Genomic DNA, 20,941 nt, shown 5'->3' on the forward strand with positions numbered 1-20,941 from the left:
ACCTATATGCAATATTCATGACAGTCAATTTTAATATACCAATTCTCAATGCCTGCAAGACATTTAGTAAATATCAAGCAAATCACACTCACTGGCTTATGTTGTATGAGTTGTACTTTCCATGAGAAATGAGTATATGTATGCAATGTGTGATTTTATTTCCTAATAAAAAATACATCATGAACATATTTTTCTACCTTATTGTCATTCTTCATTGTCTTCAGCTATATTCACTATCATTTCTATGATAATTTACTTATCTGCAAATTTTATTTAGCATCTCAGTGATTCTCAAAGGACATTGTTTAACTTCATCTTTTAATCATACAGCTTTAATTTCTAGGCAGGCCCTGAACATCATGACTTCACCTGTGTTTCCTTCTGGCTATATTTGACTTTTAATTGTCTACTTCGCCATTTGTCTCACACACAGAAACATCCTTGAGATCAGCACATAATTTAGATAGTGTTGGTTTACATAATACACTATATATGCTAAAATCCATCTGATCCCCACTCTTCCAGGCAATGACAGAGAAGACGTGGATGATTCCCTGAGCGACTTCCCATAATGTCCTCATCACAGCCCAGCAAAACAGCTGATGTCATGTCAATGGATTGAAGGGGAATAGCAATCCCCTGAGCATGAAAGGAGGAAGTGTATATTGTCAGCAACACAATTATGCTTTAGTTTGTATGAGTACCAAGTTACATGCTGACTTATGAGAAATGATGTACAGATGACATTGATGGTCATTTATTAATCTGTATGAGTGATATAACCAGTGTCTATAATTTTATCTCCAGCACCTATTATTTTCTCCTAATAATATTTCATTTACGAGCAGAACTATCGCATTAGCGTGTGACTGTTAATTTTCCATGTGAAATAGTTAACATTGCAAGCCTTCTTCCTCATAAATCATTATTTTTTTCTCATCAAGTTTTATTTTATTACTATAGATGTTTAAAGGAGTAAAAACCTGTAATTATTATAGTGCATTAGCTCTGAAATACAAATGACAGCCCAAATCGGTCATATGATGTATATACAGTAGAATTAATTTGATCGGTGTAATTAAAAACTTTCAGTAAAATATGCTTTAGTGAATTCTGAATTGACTCCAGAGACCCGCAGTTTAATTTTATTTCCGTTTAATGAAATAACATCAATGAAATATGTAATTTCCATTGCAATAAGTTTCTGCACCTTCCCCATTACATAAAGTGATCCTGTAAGCACAGGATAAATGAGAATATAAGAAGATCTCTAGTTGGCTTTTTTCGCCTCTTTTGAGCTTGCCAACCATTGCATATATTTCATGTTTCCATTGATGTTGAATATCTGCTCCCCAAATGCGCTGTGGCTTCTCCTGTCAGCTCATATATCACTTAAGCATATATACTGCAGGTAAGTAGAAGGAACCATTGTGAGTGGTGGGATAAACAGGTATTCAGCCGGTCTGGATTGTCGAGTAGCCATAACAGCTGGTTAGCACCAGCAAATGTTGTTTCAACAGACTACCATAAAAGTAGGGCATTTATTAGGTGATATGTTACAAGTTACCCTGGGCTGATAGCGTGACCTAATGGTGAATCCACTGGGGTATAGTCTCCAGGATATAAATTCAATGCTTGAAAGTTTTCTTGAAATGTGTGCTTTCCAAAGCAATCAGTTGAATTCCTTCTATGATCTCTCTTGTGAGGTTTTCAAAGTAAATTGATATATTTATTAAACTAAAACAACAGTTCTTTTTTTTCAGAATCAGCACTTGCCAGTTGATTCCTTATAGTTAACCCCACCATAGACAAGTGATAAATGGAATCTGGCATCTATTATCATCCAATCAGAAACAGTTATGTTTGTCTGGAGAATACCAATTGAAATCAGATTGGCGTGGGAAACAGTTGCAGTTTTATTCCTTTTTATATATTACTAGCACTTAGTTTTAAATACTTTACTTTACAATGTGGAATTACAGCATTAGTGGGTGGTTTAGAAAATAAATTCAAGTATTTAACGCAGCAGTCTACTCATGTGTCTGAAATAATTAAAGGCATCCAAATATAGATTATGAAAGCATAAAGATTCATTTGCACAAAAAAAAAGTGTAGATGTTTGTATGGGTTTATTGTTTTTAACTTGCTGTGCCAAAAATTGCCATTCATTGTGCAAATTACTTCTTTGTGCTTCTGTAAATTATTGCCTAACTGCTTAACCTTTAGGTGTTGGATGCAAGGTGCCTATTTATTTCTGCCAACATTCTCGCAATGCGGCTATTGCTGTTCCAGCAGTGTTGGGACGGCAGCCAGGGAAACCACTAAAGTAAGTGCCTAAAGCAAGTGGAAAACCCTTTCTTCCATGGCAGTTGTGGAGTGAAGCATTTCACTGATTACATTGTCTACAATGTGTACATAACTTTAAAGTATAGTTCAATCCAAAAACCAAAAAATTTGTAATACACTGCAGTTTAGTTTTAATTTTTCAGGCTAAAAAAACTTGAGCTACTACATAACATACTGGGTAATCTTGCCAAAAGTGCAACGTCCTTGTTTTTTCATGTGCAATGAACAAGAAGCAAAAGATAAAGGCAAAGGATAAACTAAGGCAAGCAATTTTAAGTCTAGCCTATCCTTACTCCTGTTCTATCACTTTTCTGAAAAGTATTGATGGGTTATTAGAATGTTTTTGGCTGTTCCAAATTGCAACAGAGAATTGCTGGACATGCATATTTTAACATCCCTCCATGTCTGCTGGGGCAGCCTCCTGCATTAACAGGAACCTTCTGATTGCAGCTCCAGAGGAGCAGGAAGGAGGAGTGTTGCCTTATTTATTACGAAATATTCCTGAATTCCTATTTCCCCAAGGACTATACTATACCAGTATAGTATGGTGGTATATATATATATATATATATATATAAATATATATTTATACTTGTATACTAATATGATACTGATATAATAAAGGTATCGTGTATTGGTACTATAGAACATCTTAAAGGTGCTCAATCACTCAATCAGACCAAAGCTACTAGATTGGAAGACCATATTTCCAATGTACATTGAAATCCTAACTGTAAGACTGTAACTAAAAGTATAACCAATAACCATTATAAATGATTTAGAATGAATGACAGCACAGATAAACCTGCACATTACTGTAACCTACATTTCTAGAATTCAAAAGTGTGAATGCACTGTTACTCGTATGCAAACATGGGTAATATGTGAACTCCTAGCCCACACATAACAGGTTCCTTACATAAGTTTGTGTTTTTATGGTTTTGACATACTGATCTTAAGTAAATTGTCAATGAAAATATAGACATTCTTTAAAAACACAGCTGCCAAGAACGCAGGCGGTAAGAAAAATGCAAAATACAGATATGATACAGCATTGTAATATGCTGGTCTGGCACCTTCCATTTACTGAATAATTTCAAGCAATATAAAATACCAATGCTTGGCTTGCCATTTGGCAGAAAATGTTTGAAATATTGTATATATATATATATATATATATAGTGCCCAGAGAAGATCCTTTAGTGCCGGAGAAGAAAAGGCAAAAGTGCCTCTTATGAACTATGAATTACTCTAGCACCATAGATTATAGGTCTTGCTTTTTTGTATCCCTTTCTTGATGAAGACCCCAAGGCAGCTACCTCTTCTCTACACCCTTTATTTCCTCTATTCTTTATTTCACTGCACTTTTAAGACATTGGACTGTGTAGCAAGAATTTATGTATACTGTCCTATGGATACCATAGAGGCCTAGATTGGCGATGATGGCATAATCCCACCCAGTCTAAAATTCCAAGAAACCTGACAGTGTATGAGAAATATAACAACAATGTATTAAAGATCTCTATCATCAACGAGCAGTAAGAATTGGAAGCTTAGACCTCAATTGGCACTTGCACCTATAAGTACCCTTTACTTTCTTTAAACATTCCAATATATTTTCCCATGTTTTGTGGTTCTGTCACTGTCCATTGGCAGACAGGCAAATCTCCCATTAATGAACTATAAAACAAATTTGTCAATTTTATCTTGTCAAGTTGTGTGCTATTTCCCCCACCTCCTGGATTGAAAGCTCTTTGGGGCAGAGTCCTCCCCTCCTGTGTCACTGTCTGTATCTGTCAATCATTTGCAACCCCTATTTATTGTACAGCACTGAATAGTATGTTGGCGCTATATAAATACTACAACAGTATAAACAAGGCCCCTTCAGGGTAATATTTACCTAGGCCACACCCAAATTCGACAGACTACAAACAAATCCAGGTTAATTAACCAAATAGTGGGACTTTAAAGGCCAAAATCAGCAACTACTTCAAATATTGTTAACAATTTATTTATTGTTAAAGTTGCTGATTTTGGCCTTTAAAGTCCCACTATCTGGTTAGCTATATAAGTACTGTTTAATACTAGTATTATTCTTATTATTATTATTATTAATAATAATAATAATAATAATATTATTAATATTAATACAAAAACAAATAGGAACTGTAAATCTCTATCTGGTTGAAGAGACATCTTAACTGAACTCTCTGATCTATTACATGTTATGGTAGGCTTGTAGGCCCATGGACTGGACTAAAGTAAGCCCAAATTAAAAAAGAGACATTCTTTACTAGAATAGTGACTAATTAAACCTACGGAGGATGCTTTATTGTAGCCAAAATATATGTTGAAACAAAAACAAGGTTATAGTTTTTACCATCTATTTTGAGTATAAATTAAATTGTTTAAAAAGTCTTTCAGTGACTAGGTGAACAACACAAAAATGAACAGAGCTGATAAAGTAGCAGAATATGACTTGCAATGTATTGTAGGCAACAATGTCTTTCCAGAATTGATATACATATTAGTGTTCAGACTTAGATCTTGTATAGAAAAATTGACTTGATCTATGCAAATTGTACAGTGTTATTTTGCTGCCATAAACCCTGACAGTAGGTATATGATTGGATACACTAATCTTCCCATTGAACAAAACTATTTTATTGCTTAACGAAAGCAGCCCTCGGTTTATTTATCCTCTTAACGATGCCACTGTTAAATTAACAAGTACCATGGACATAATAGGCTGGCTTCCTTGCTTAGGCAGACCTGGAATTGATGGGCTTGAGACACACAATTGAATATGTTCTTCTCATTAAGGAGGATTAAGAAATCCCTTCTTGCAGCTTGTATTAACATGGGGTGGTAATTTACTCAGAGCTTTCATTTATGAAATGCAGCTCTGCTGTAATCAGGAAAGCAGGACATTAGCTTTGATAAAATCCTGTGAGTTTTTTCAGTCTTTCCCCCATCATATTCAAAGCACAAAATAGGCTGTGCATAAAATAATGATTGGGAATTTCAAGGCTGTAACAAGAAGAATATGCAGTGAAGAAGATTGTGAAGTATGTTCATGAGCAATGGCACATAACTATTTGGTTGCCATTGTTCTTGGAACCAAAACTAATGCGGCCAACCACAGAATAAAATAGAAAGTGGAGAGAGGACCTGAAAACCCCAGAGTTTTCCCAATTTACCCACCCAAAAAATTGGTTCTGTCTGACACCAAGAATGGGATTTTTACAACTAGAATGGTGAGATTTCAGCCTGAATACCTCTCATACTGTTTTTAGACAACCAACATCTGGCTTGTCACACATACCTGTGTGGATATATGTTGGAATAAGTGGCCTAAGAAGCTATGGAACGTCTTTATCATTACAAGAACAAGTCCTATTGAATGTGGCTAAATACTACTAACTATACCATGACCTGCATAAATGGGAACCCTTTACAAATTAATTGGTACGAGACAATGTTACGTATAGAATATGTACATTTGTGGTCTAATGCAGGGGATAAAAAGGGCAAAAGTAAATAACATTTCACCGCACAAGAGAAAGAATGAAACCCGAAAGTTCTCATAAAACACGTTCAATATTTCAAACTTTACTATTATAAATTCTTGACAGGCTTGTATAAAGAAATAACGTTTTCCAAGCCAGTATTGATTTAATAAAGTTGCTAGACTTCACAGGTAGCATGATAAATGGTTTTCAGGTACAGTACTACATTTGATTAGAGACTTGCTTTTCATGTCAAACACAGAATATTGCCCATATGCACATTTATAAAAGCATTTATGTTTGATGCTGTTTTCAAACTGCTTGGCTTCTTTTCCAACTTTTTCCTAATGTCCAAAATATTGTATTTTTACCTGGAACATGGTAACATTTTATTTTACTCTATATAGTTTTTATAAGAAAGTGAAACCCATTGACTGATAATAGATTAATTGAAAGTAAAACATACAGAAAAAAACACAAAAAAAGAAAAAAAAGTAAAATAGAATATATAGGTTTCAGTGTGGTATGGCTATGTCTGCAATGTACATACTTGCAGACAAATATTCTCGCCCAATACAAACGGTCGGAAAGGTCTTCGGCAAGAATCTTGGCCAGGTTGTCCAACATCATTTATCCTAACGGATCCATGGGTGACCAACGAACGACTGCAATACAATGAAGGGAGGAGAGCACAGTGGGGTGCTGCTTGCTTGTTCTCCCCCTCCCCTTTCCACAGAACAGAAGGGCGCTGTGTGTACAGTGCGTGTTCATTCATCTGTCACTCTTTTGTCATTGGAAATGATCATGATCATTTCCAGGGACAGTAATTGAATCTGTGTACACTGCCATATCACAAGACTGGCTAACATGATACTGGAAGGATTATATAGCTAAATATTTTTATATGCGTTCCAAGTGTGTATGCGATTGCCTGGAGCTTCAATATAACAAATGACATTGTATTGTTTTTCCCACTAAATAATTGATGGCGAATTTGGGCAATCAAAATCTTAGGAAAACCATGGCTCAATCCAACTGTTTATTGTCAAATCAGGCAACAATCTCTATTTTAAGGGAAGCCCTTTAGCTGGCTGACCAACCACTGTCCTGGAAACTAGGGAAAAGAGCTTGCACTAAGGAGAGTCCCCTTTTGACTGTTTGATTAGGCCTCTTCTAAAGCCTATGGTTAACTGATTTTGCATGGCCAACTTAACATGAAGCTATACTTTCTCCATGATTCACTTAATGGTCAATGCCCCACTGTTATACCTACCTTTGTTACCCTGATTCCTACCCTGCCTGATTTATGAAAGCACTCCAAGACAGAGAAGATAGGCTATAATAGGAAAACCTGGGGGATCCAACAAACCTGGAAAATATTTGGCCAAGGACTTAAACATGTGTTAACTAATAGCAAATAGTTTTTAAGAAATCCCTTACAGATTGCTGGATCACCCCAATCAAGTTTTCCCATGATATTCTATCTTCAACAGTCTTGGGGAACTTTATTATATCAAGCCCATTGGAAGAATCAATTGGTGAGTTTAAGCAGCAGGTAAGGAGGGCTTTAAAAGCTTTAAAGTTACTTTGCCCATTGTAGAGCCCAGGTTCTTATTTAATTAGTTAGTACAGCAGTTATTTAAAATAAGGGCTATGCTGCAGAATTTACCTAAATTAATGATTTAGGAATGTAAACCTCGGCAAGGTTTGGCACATTTTATCAGAACATTTTTATTGTGATCTAGGTATAAAAGAATTGTCTCACAATCCTAAATAGACAGAATTATATAATGATTTGAATGTCCTTGTTCTTCAGTAGATCCCAACAGACAAACTTGGGAAAAGTTTACCAGTCTTGTTAAGCTTTTCAGCTGATGATTTAACATCCTTTGAGATAAAAACAGGGCTGTTAACATATGGCTTTATATAAGCTGATTTGTGAAAGAAATGTTGTGCATTGCCCAGTTTTACAATTCTATTTAATTGCAAATAAAATGACGGGGTTAAGCAGTTTCTTTTCTCATGTAATATTTATTATTTACATTTATGCCAGAGGTGTATAAGTTAAATTTTTTATTTCCATAATATTTCACAAACAGGTTCAGGGCAACTAATTAACTGACGAATTTTAAAAAAGAATGAATCTAAAGGCCTCTTTCACAATATGTGCAGTGTAATCCAAGGTAGTAAATTATACCCTGCATAGCGATATAGCATATAGAAAGCACTTAGAAAGTAATGCTTGATGTTCTGATTATGCAGTGCATTGCTACAATGTATTACTGCATGAATTTCCATCCATTTTTTAAGAATGGGGTCAGAATCATCATATAATTGTGAAGTCCAGGGATCAGTAGGAGATACCAAACTTGAAGGAAAAGTTTAAATCATATATATATATATGTTTATCTGTTCATATATCATGGTTAAAATTGCCTAATCTTATATCTGTATACTGAAATTTACATAAAAGCGAAAGAGGGTTGCCCACACAGTACATATATATAAGCCACGGAATATATCTTTCAGTGGATTCTAAACATTTCTCTATGTCATGATATACAAATATAGTAACATGCTGACTGTCTATACAAACATATCCCAGCATATGATATGTTAGATAGTAAAACATTTATTACTTTTAATGCTTACAAATAAAAGTTAAGTATTTTCCTATAATACGTGCCTAAAAAGTCCCTTTTCTTTAATAATTGTATTATTCACTATATTTGAACACTGACCATGATAATATACCTAATTACGTCCTATCAAAATCCGCAGTCTCTCTGTATTATTAGCCATAGCAGGAACAGAAAAAATGACAACAGAAAAGAGTGGGAAACTGCAGTAATACACACATATTTAAAAACAAAACTCTGCTTTGTGTTGTTCCATAGCTTTTTAAATATAAATATAGTATATATAAACTTAAAATAGTATATGCAGTATCATTCTGTATGTAACCATATAAATTACATTAAAATGAAATACACACAAAGTATACAAGTAGTATAAACCCTGTAGCAAAGTTTGTTTTAACATCAAAAGCTCCATAGCTTTAAAGACTTTATTAGGGAATTAGCATTTCCACTGAATCAATACAATGTGATTTTGGTTTAAAGGGACTTTTTATAAACATGTAAATTTGTTTTATAGTCTCTTGGCAGTGGGACCAAATGGTATGTTATATGAAAAATATACTGACATCTCCATATAGCTTCCAGAGTCCCTGGGCTCCAATATAGTAGCTGTTTCTAATATAATTATTGCTGTCCCCATTTCTGTGTTTTTAAAGCTATGTATCTTTAAAATTATGTGTAACAAATAATGTAAGTATTCTCCTTTGGCCACTTAAAACTTCTCAGTGGAAAACATATGAGGATTTCATTTTACATATTCATGATATTAGGTGCCTTTAATCCTCGTTCTTGCTTGGAATTCACTCACGATACAAATCCCTTTTCTAAAAAAAACAGCTCTTCAGTCCAATCAACACAACTAATTGGCATCTAACCATCTTTATACTGCAATATTTTAGCTGTGGTTGGTTTGTTTTAATTCTCATGTCAACAGTGCAACATCATGACAGACTATCAGCACAACACTGCTCAACAAGCTGTACAATGTGAATAAATTAAATTTAGGAGAGGAATCACGGAGCTAATGTTTAACAGTGAATGAGCAGAGGATGAAATATAGAGTTAGGCATCATGTGCCGTTTAATTATTGCCCTTGTCTTATATTGTGTTTTCACAAAGGCTAACTCTACTTTAATGATCAATTAGATATTGTCAGACAATACAGGAAAATATTCATAGATATATATATATATATATATATATATATATATATACACTTCAGTCTCCTCTACAGAATTACTGAGAGAAAAAAAGCAGTATATGGCATTTGATATAATGCACATGTGTAGGATAGAAATGCAGCAGAATAAGCAGATCCATAACTTAATACTCATTGCTTATGAATCATTGTCTAACCAGTAAGCTGAACACTTGACCAATCTGTGCTGGTGCAGTGGAGATGAAAAGACTACCCGTCTGTCAGATGTGACTGTATTACACAGCTGGCTACACAAACCATAATTACAAATCCCTTTCAACAGGTAGATATATATTTGTATTTGTAACTGAGTTATGAGCTACTTGACTAAAGACCAATTTGTAGGGCAGAGTTTCTCCACCAGGGTTTCTCTATAGCAGCGGTTGCCAATTGGTGGTCCGCAAGAAGATTTTGGGGATCCACGGCTCTGGTTGGTGCACCCCCAAGCGGGGTCAGGCGAAGAACCCCACGGGGGGGATGCACCAGCCAGAGCCGCAGACCAGGTCCCCTGTGCAATTCCCTGGCTCAGGGAAGTGGGTGGGGTGTGTTTCACGACACAACCTGTCCACTCTCCCATCACAGACGGGGTTATGGGCGTGGGTGGAGTTATGACATTATGATGTCACAATGGGGGAGAATTTTGGTGGTCCGCGATACCAAAAACGTTGGCAACCGCTGCTCTATAGGGTACTAGGGGTTCCCTAAGCAATGAGCAATTTGTACCTCTCAGGTCATTTTAACTGACCCCAATGATCTTTTTTGCTATCTGTAAAGGTGACATTCTTCCCATTGATCAGCAATGTAAGGGGAATTCTTACCACTGATCACCACACTAATATACTGTGAGCTGTGGATATAGTAAATATAGCTGGGTTCCCTGCAGACCTGAAAGTTATTTCGAGGGTTCCCCCATGTTAAAAAGGTTGAGAAACACTGCTGTAAACTGTGCTGTGTTAATGTCCTTGGAGGAAGAAGGTGAGTGAAAATTGTTGGCCAGATGTGTGCTCTGTAGTCATCTAATGTACATATACCCCACGATTTCTGCTTTATCCACATAAAAGTAACGAGTTGGAGCTCCAATGATCTCATGTATAAAGGTACCTTCATGGTATTGTCAGATGGTTTTCCTTGCTCACTGGTTCCTGAGAAAACAAAGTATGGGTCCACATCTTCCAAGAATCTGGCATAAAGCTAGTCATGGTACCTCATTGAGGGCAGAGCCAGGACTGTGTTCTTGTCTTCTTTATCTCACTTATTTCATAAATTCTCACATTTCTCCATGCCAGTTTTTTTATTTATCAGTTCAGTAATGTGTAACAATAATTCACATGCCTACAGATTTACAGGATTCACCAGAATTTGTCCTTGATCTGGTTAAACTACATAGTCCAGCATCACTTCCTTCCCTCACATTTTGCTTCTTATACAGTAGGTGAGTTATGCTTCTTCCAGTGCCTTCTGCTATTCTCACAAATTCTTTACCTCCTGCTGATAACACTGGCCAACAAATATTTTCTACCAAAACAAGTCATTTTAGTTTATGTTTGATGCACAGATTTCAAATATGATATTAGTTTTGCTGAATTGGCTCTAGTTTCTGAAAAAAATGACCTCAATATTAACCTCATAGAAAAGTAATGAAACATGAAAATTAGGCAAAATTAAACTAGATATGCCTACGTATACAAAATTAAATTTTTGAAATACTTAATGTAAATATATATTTTATATTTAGTATATTTACAGGACTAATCACAAAGAAGTCATTGAAAAACTCAGTTTGTATGATTTCCTTTTATGCTGATGATCAAGACAGTTCATTTAGACAGTGCAGTAGTTTGCCATATTGTGTCTATCCCATCTGCCCTGATACCTTTCTTCCATCACCTTTATATCTTGATGGAACCTCTCCCCTTGTTCCTCAATGAAATCGCCAAGGTTTTCTGGAAATCTTTGCAAATGGCTATGGAGATATTGTACCTTTATGCTCATAGTAGCACCCACATTTTTAAAGTTTAAGAGCAAGATAAATATATATTTTGTGCTTTATGGTTACCCAAGAAGTTCTTGACAACCATGACATAGCTGTGCCAGGCCGATGCTTCAGTATCAGTCATGTAACTTATGAGACTTAAATCATTTATCAGTTTCCGAATCTGTGGTCCATCAAAGGTTCCTGCTTTTAATTTTTCAGTACTCAATCCAGGGAAGAATCTACAAATGTATTTGAATCACCATCCTTGTTCAAAGCTCTAACAAATTGCTTCAATAATCCCAACTTTATGTGTAGTGGAGGGGGAATGATTTTTTCTTTGTCAACCAATGGTTTGTAATAATGTTCGCTGCACCTTTTTTATGTTTTCCCTTGGAGGCCATGTCACTTTTTCCAGCGATCCTGCTTTGCTCTAATATCCCACAATCAGATTCAACATGGGTACTTTGTGTATCCACTTTGCTGTCCAATTAGGAAGTTCACCCTTTTTAAATCAACTCATTGATTAAATCACCCATTGGCGTTCATGATAGCAAAGCTTTTGTAAGATCATTTTCATATTTTCATATTCTTCTTTAAGTTTTGTTGAGTGACCAATAGGAATTGATGCATAGCAGTTGCCGTTATTGCAGTAAAACAGATTTCAAACTTCGAGTGGAACTGTCTATGAAAAGCCGCCAGTCTTCTGCTCAGTATTCTGGTATTCCCATATGAGCTAGTAGTCCAGGGATGTTACAACAGTGCACAAAGTCTCCATCTTCACTGAAATATGGTAGGAGTGTCACCTCTCTTGTCCTATAAACTTCCCGGTACAGACAGTTCTTTTCTTTTAGCCTGGATGATAAAGGTTCAGATGCTTGTTTTGACAGACTTAGGTCACGTAATAAATCATTGCGCTCTTCTTGGGAGAACTGCTGGTTTGATGAAACACTTCCTTCATAATCACTTCCACTGCTAACTCCTGGATTACACTCCAAACCCTGTATATCCTCCATGTTGGATACAGGAAAATCAGGGAGTGTACTGAACACTGGTATGGGAACATCAGCACCATGCGGCACAGGTCGTTTTGCCGATTCCAAATCAGGGTACTCCCACTTGTTTTTCTTGTAACGATTGAAACCTTCTACATTCACAGCACAAAAATAACAATCATTATGATGATTTTTGGGCCATACCATAGGTATACCAACTTTTCCATTTTTCCACTGACGTAGATGCTCTACACACGTTTTGCATACCATATGGGGAGCCCAATACTTATCTTGGTCCCCCAGTTTAATGCCAAAATATGCAAGATATGCTTGTTTCACAAATTCTGTAATGTTTTTTCTCTGTTTTTGCTGAGAATATTCACCACAAATATAGCAAAATACATTTGGGTAATTTAAACAACTTCTTCTTGAAGAACTCATATTTCTGTAAAAAAAGAAAATATGAATAAAAAGAAAGCAAATGAAAATAATGCTACATTTATTATATAAAATGAAAAACATGTAAATAAAGATTAATAATATTATGCTGTGTTAACTTTTGTTGTTGGTAAAATTGTCTATTCCAATTCCTGTATCACATGAACTAGAGGCAATTCAATGAAACCGATGTCAGTTCTGGATTCAGCAGACATGAAATACACTAAATATATTGAAAAATCTTTGGCAAGTAAAAAAAACATTCTTTTGTTGAGCTGGGTAATAAGTCAGCTGGTTTCTGTCTCATTATCAACCCGTTAGCAATGAATTAACACTACACTGGGTCCTATAGGATACCTAGATCACAACCTTCCGCTTTGCATTGTGACAGCTTAAACACAGAAAGCTTGTTTTTATGTTTACTCGGCACAATTTTCATTTAATATTTCATGAGAACACTCAGCAAGGCTCCAGCACAAACTACTTCTTATTTTGAAGTAAAGTAATACATACTTTGAAACTTTGAACATAGTTATTTTGACAGTACAGTTGCTATTTAAAGCAAAACTTAGCTTGAGTTTTTAGTTATTGTAGCAGATTCAAGTCTAGTAGCCCATACATAGTCATAGTAGCTCAAGTACAGATCAGCGGGAGGGTGGGTTAAGTGTAGTTTATCTTTCAGCCTTCATGCCTTATCCCACAGGTTTTTTACAATTCTCCAGTTTTATTGAGCCACACTAATTACATTGAAGTTCACTATGTAAGGCCCTGGTCCAATGCCAGTGCTCACCAAACACCCCCAGAAAAACTCAGCATTCTGCACCTATAGCAAACCCCCGCTCAGCTTCAGGAGGGTAGTTGTGCTGTTCCAGCACATGGTTGACCCCAGGATTTCTAAACGCATGGAAGGTCTGGGAAAGGACTGACCAGGGACCAGGAGCCCTCAGATAATGTAGCCCAGCAGTGGCAAGTCCATCACCAAATGGGGTATCCAAGTGTAGAGACAAAACAAAGTCAGGGTCACAGGCAAAGTTTGGTTCAGGTAGCACACAATCACAGGGTCAGCAACAATAAATCCGAGGACTAAACACACCAGCAGTAGGTCGATCAAGTTTAACGCTACAACAGGCAAATGGTGACTGTGAGCAGAAAAGCTATAACAGCCAAAAAAAGGCCTAACAGTCAATGGCAGTACAAGATTAAAAGCAAGTACTAAAGCACAACCTCAGAGTATGTGCTGGGGATGCTGAGAAGGTACATCTCAGGCTGCACAGCTAAAGGGAAGCAAGAGATGCTGGGAGCTGCTGAGCAGAGGGCAGAAAACTAACTTTTTGTTCTCCTAACACACTAGCAGTATGCTTCCCAAAGCCTGTAATCTTTCTCTGAACTACAAGATGCATTCAATCTTCCAAAGAATTTTTGAGTCCTATTTGGTATAAAGCTCTGACAAAGTTTATCTTATGTTTTCTGTGTGTGGCAAACAGTAAGAAGCTAAAGGAAGGCAAATTTAAGAACAACTCTTCTGCTTCAAATGCAGGGGTTCTCTTTAGTGCTGTCAAAATAGGGATCACAGGGATCACAATTGCATCATGGCCACTTGTTCATTAGGGGCCCTCCTCATGACCTTTGCCAGCAAGAACCCTCACAGCTTACCTGCAAGTGTAACCGTCTTCCTCTTCTTGGCTCTGCATTAGAAGATATGTTTGTGTAAGAACAGTGAACAGTGGGCCGGTAGTAGTGAACCTTCTTTGCCAACTATGTTTGCAACACTGAAAGGCTAATAAAGTTGCAATGGCAAGTGAGCTAACATTAAGGGTCTACGCTGACAGCCTGGGAGGTTCCTGATGTGAAGGTTGAACTCTGATGTAAATGGGGAACTCAGGAGTAAAGAAGGTTCCTTAATTGAAGAGAGGACATCGCATGTTAAAGGGGACTCCATACAACATAATAACATATAATAAAATAGTATGAGTATAATAAAGTTTGAAACACAAAAACAATATAATAAAATAGTATGAGTATAATAAAGTTTGAAACACAAAAACAATAAATTGAATACATCAAAAAAAATCTATATACTTTAAAGAAAATATATATTTTTAAAATTTTTTTGAATGTTTTAAAAAAAATACATAATATACTCATAATAATATATATACTGTAACATAAATGTTCTTGAAAACAATGTACTGCTTTTACACATATAAATTCAATGTATTGCATTCAATACAGTTCCCACCGGGAACTCCCTGGTGACTCATCGGGGGCAAAAGCCGGCCGGAGGAAGAAGGAAGAGGACAGAGATCATGGCGATGGACAACGAGGGAAGCCGGCGGATCAGGTGAGAGCTGTATTTACTATTACTTCCCATAGGTTTACCTACCCCGAGTGTGACACGGGGTTACTGCTTTCAGCAACTTTTTTCTACTCATACTCGGGAATACCGCTAGGAAGGTTAATGCCCCCCATGCAGAATGGTAACATTACCTTGAAGTCAGAAACTCACATTGTCCATTGCTTTTCATTTTTTGGGCCATTTTTTTGGCCAACAATGATTCTCCCAGATTAGCAGAGGACAATTATGTGAACAGGGCTTTGCCAAGTGTTCTTGGAGTAGACAACCTTTCTAGCAAGTTCAAAGGTGTCCTACAAGTAAATACACAGTTGTTTATGAAAAAGAAAAATACTGCAAATACAAATTTAAAATGTTTGATTTTCTGTGCTTCTACATGCAACATTTGAAGTCGTCCTAATCACTATTGATCCATCCTAAAAAAGGTGTCCTTAGCAGTGTTTTTCTTTTTTTTTAATTTACAACTAAATGTATTTAAACAATAGGGCTTTCCTTCTGGCTGGATTCAGATTTAGATGTGGAGGCTCTGTGATGAAATCCTATGCCGATTGGCAGATGTGAAGAAAGCCTATGCCGATTGGCAACCTGCTCCTGCCGCTTTTTCTTGGCTTCCTTTTTTCTCTTGGTGTTTTTTCTCTTCTTTCTCTTTGTGTGCTTCTTCTTCAGGCCAATGGGTCTGTGCTTGTATTGAAGCCCTATAGGTCTTACAAGACACTGAATCCTAAGCTGCGTACATACTTGCAATATTTAATATTTAACGACTGACCAATGACGCAGACGAACGAGGATTGTCGCTGGAAACGAACGACTGTCCCGGCGGATCTGATTGAGCGACGATCGATTACTATCTATTGTGTGTACTGTCGTTCAGTGATTGTGGATGGTTCTGCAGTCCACTTTCTCCTGTACATGTCACTTCCTGCATCGTTCAAACGATCGTATCTAGCCTGTGTACACTATTGGTGCATTATACTTGAACAACCCTATTGTTACAACATGTACAGGATTGTGCACAATACATTCGCTCCAAATAATTGTGCATAATCGTGCATAATTGTTAGTCGTTTGTTTTCTAACGATATATATTGCAAGTGTGTACTTAGCTTTAGGGGCTTTAGTCCTGAGCTTCTTCCCCTTTCCAGTGGCTTGTAAAGAGATATAAACCTAAAGCTGAGCTCCCCTCACAAATACAATTCAAACATACCATTTGTTTGCTATTTATGTAGAATTTAGTGGGGATGACATAAATGGAAATTTAGTTCAGACATTCCTTAATCACAATTGCATATGTGTGTTAACATATTAAAAATGTATATAAAGTCAAAGCTTTTTTTATTTAAATTTTAGGCAATGTAGCAATAAAACTTAAATGCTACAAAGCAAGAATATATATCCCCTCTTAAACAGTTGTCACTAGAAATATTTCCCAATAAAACCATTTTTTCACCTTATGTGACAACCTAAACATCTCCTAAACCGATCTCCTATCAGTTTCTGTACCAGAGAAGATGAACAACCGGAACTAATACTGTTGGCAAGTTTTCCCAGTATGGCCCAGACAGCAATAGAAATCTGGCCGATCCAACCTGTCAATAACTACAATTGAAAATAACTACGATTGAAAATACTTGCCCCGAGATAAAACACCGGCAGTAAATGTTTGGGGAATGTCACAATACAAATATACCTCTTTGGCATGTTAATATCTACACTAGATCTAGAACTAAATAAGCCAGAGAAACAACATAAGCAGAATTTTATATATTGTGTACTGCCTTCTTTTATCCTGCTAGCCTTAGCTTTGGCTCATTATATTCATAGAGTGTCTCCAGTATGAAGTTGAAATTACAGGGATTGTTTTAGGACGTTTGATTACAGAATGAAGTACACAAATGGATTTATACTTTCTTCACAGACTAATAACCTTTTGCAAATAAATTAGACACAAATACATATTTAATAAAGGATAAATAGATCTCAAAGGAGAAGCAGCAGGAATTGCACTTCTAATGAGTACAACACATTTTCTGGGCTGATATCCAGACATGAGTGAAGAATGCTGAACAGCACTTCAGCTGATATAATTATTGAAATATGCACAGAGGTTTAGGCTGGGTGAGAACTTGATATAAATCTTAATTGCTTGTATCTGACAGCACGATAAAGTTAATTGATCAAAGCTGTTCCAGCCATCTTCTAGATATAAAAGCAGAATAGAAGTGGGAAAATGTACAGTATGGTTTCTTTATTTCCCCACAAAACAAATCAGATTAAATTTCGCCCTTTTTGAAATAATTATTTATGTATCTTTTATTTCTTGTACGCTTTTACATTATATAAATGGAGAGAAACTGAAATACACAACAGCCAGCCACGATGTCTCTTTCAGCAAAATATTTATCATAGAATTCCATTTGAGATACTGTCACAAAACAATATCACTGTGATGGAAGCTTTTGTTTCTTATTTGCTGGGTATGTAGTATATAGAAAGAGAGAGGTGCCCCCCCCTCTAACTACAATTCAATAAAGGTTGCCAACCCCGTACTATGCAAGAGAACATATCAAACAAAAGAGAAGGAAAAAGACAAGGGTAGTAGGTAGCAAAAGTTGTATATATTTAGCACACACAAAGGGTATACAATTGTTCATAAGAAAATTCTCAATGAGTGCAGTAAACATTAAACAAAAATGAATTGAAAGTAAGGCACCCCTGAGTGCAATATTCCAGGGAGTTTGCCTTTATTACTAGACAATCAGTTGCCTGAGTAAATGGAGAAAGAGTTGAAGATGCTCAAAATCTCTAACCCGATGCGTTTCTCCAGTGGGCTTCATCACGGGATGTATAGAAAATGTCAAAGCAACTGTATAAAGTATAAAGTATAGTAAAGCACTGATATATAAATATGAAACTTATCCATATGCATTGATCATATTACAATGACAAAAAAGAAACAAAAGGTAGTACCTTTCAATTCAAACAAATCCTCTGGACTGCATCATGTTCTTGGTGGTATTTGGTAATGACGCATGTTCCGGGGGGTCCTGCATTATGTGTGTTACTTGCCGAAAGTTAATCACTCCTAGATTTGTTGTAGGCTCTTCGAAAGGACTTTTTTAGAAGCTTTTTTCAATAGCCTCTGAGTTGTAGAGCTTTGGCTTCAATTTTGAATTCCTCATCAGTGGAGCAGGTTCTATACAACCTCAAATACTGGCTGTAGGGAATGCTGTTTTTTAAAGGCTGAGGATGGCTGCTAGTCGCATGAAAAATAGTATTTCCCGCTGTGTGGGTATTCTATCCCATGGTAAACTTCCGTTTTATTTAAAGTAAAAACTTTGTTTGTTAGTGTTTTTTTAGGTGCAACACCGCCCCTTTTATTCTTGATTGACAAAACGATTAAGAATGAATGGGAGCGCAGTGCCTATGAATGGGATACATACGTCACGCATCCTGGGAGGCTCTTGGGTGCTCCTTCTGCGCATGCTCGAGCATCTCAGGCATGCGCAGAAGGAGTCCTTTCAGCAATAGTGCTAATATAAGTTGTAGGTTTTTTAGTAACATGGAGTCCAGGGGTCAGTATCATGCAATGTAGTGTGCAGTGGTCATAAGACATACATATACATATAAACATGGAGTGTACACAATGTCTGAGCCTACCCTAGGGAATAATTACATAAAAATCTGCCCATTCACGTTTACCATAGCTCACTTCTGCACCCCCTATTTATGGCCTACCTCTTCACTCGCCTTTCATAATTCATCTCTTCAACCCCCTTACACAGCTCACTTTTGCATTCCCATCTACAGCTCACACCTTTTTCCCGCCTTAAAAGCTGAACTCAAGGTAGTGGTATATTAATGTTTTACATGTGTGTAAGTATTATAATTCAGCTTACAGTGTACTTCTGATGTCTATGTGGCACTAAGACTGCTGCTTTAAATATCATGCCTTGATACCATGATCCTTCTATGCCTCCATACCCCTTGGGATTATGGGAACCAAATAAAGGGGGTAAAGGACTGTAAAAACGAGCAACTGGTAAAAAAAATGGAAAAGGATATTCTGCATTATTAAATCTAAAATCAAAGGGAGTGTCCATGTCAGGCAGGCAGTGCATTTGACACCCAAAGAACCTTGTCCTTTGTACACAGAAGAACACAGATCAGATTAGAACTGGAAAGTCAAGGAAGGTCCATGGATTCAAATAACAAAAAGGGGCATTTTGGTAGAGTTATTTCACTTTCTATGGGTAGGAGGGGATGGGGTCAGCAATGCTGAACTTATGTTTTAGCAATTTATTGTGGTGCATTAAAGCATATGTATTTTGCCCTGTGTTATTGTGTATTAAGTTAAATATGCTAATGCCACAACTAATAAAAGAAATATACATTACCATTTTTTTTACACAATACACAATGGTCCTGATTTAATAAAGCTCTTCAAGGCTGGAGAAGATACACTTTCATCAGTAAAGCTGGGCGATCCAGCAAACCTGGAATGGAGTTCTTAAAAGCCATTTGCTATTTGGTAGCAAATGTTTTGAATCCTTGACCAGATCCATTCCAGGTTTGCTGGATCACCCAGCTTCACTGATGAAAGAGTATACTCTCCAGCCTTGAAGAGCTTTAATAAATCAGGCCTTATAAATGCTTAACTGAACAGCGGTTTGGGGTTTTATTTATAGTGATATGCACTGAACCACACATTTCTAAAAGAAAATTTCCTTAAATTTCAAGACAGTACATTCTTATGAGTCCAAGCCACACAAATATTAAAGCTTTGTATTCACAATACTTCAGGATGTTTTTTCAATACAAGCAGTGTAAGTACCTGAATGTGACTTTGCTGTGTAATGCCCTTTGTCCACACCTTGCACATCCTATAAAAAGCTATGTCATTTACCAGTGATACACTGATTTCCCTACTTGGACAAACTAAACTACACAGTTGGGTGGTGACCCATCACAAACATATATACAAACCCAATTCAGATACCAACCCATAGTTTAGAAAACATTGCTCATAACAGGATGTAAAGGTAATTTACCCCTAATAAAACACAGATTGCATACAAAAATGACAGGGATTTACCCATCCCCTTCTTTATTCAAACTTAAATTTTAAAAATGCTAAACTTTAAGAAAAAGCACAATACTCAATTTACTCACTAATTTACTCTTTTGTGCACATTTAATCTCTTTCAAAAGCAGAAATGTAACTAAAAAAACTAAACTCCATACATGAACTGCATGTCAAACTAGACAATGGGCTGTAGATTCAGATCACCTGTACATATTTTCCTAGGTGTTTATGCAGAGCCAGTAATTTAGTGTTATTGTAATTCACCAGCCCATCAATCATCTGCATGTTTTGACTATTTGGCCTTTTCAACTTTTTCTTTAGTGGAACTTTCCAAAAAAATAAACTGTTCCCTGTGAATTTTACTGTTTTACTTCCCAGCATGCTTGTTTGGAGCTTCTTCTAAAACGG

Source organism: Pyxicephalus adspersus, chromosome 6, assembly GCF_032062135.1.
Source record: "Pyxicephalus adspersus chromosome 6, UCB_Pads_2.0, whole genome shotgun sequence".
NCBI classification, from domain to species: Eukaryota; Metazoa; Chordata; class Amphibia; order Anura; family Pyxicephalidae; genus Pyxicephalus; species Pyxicephalus adspersus.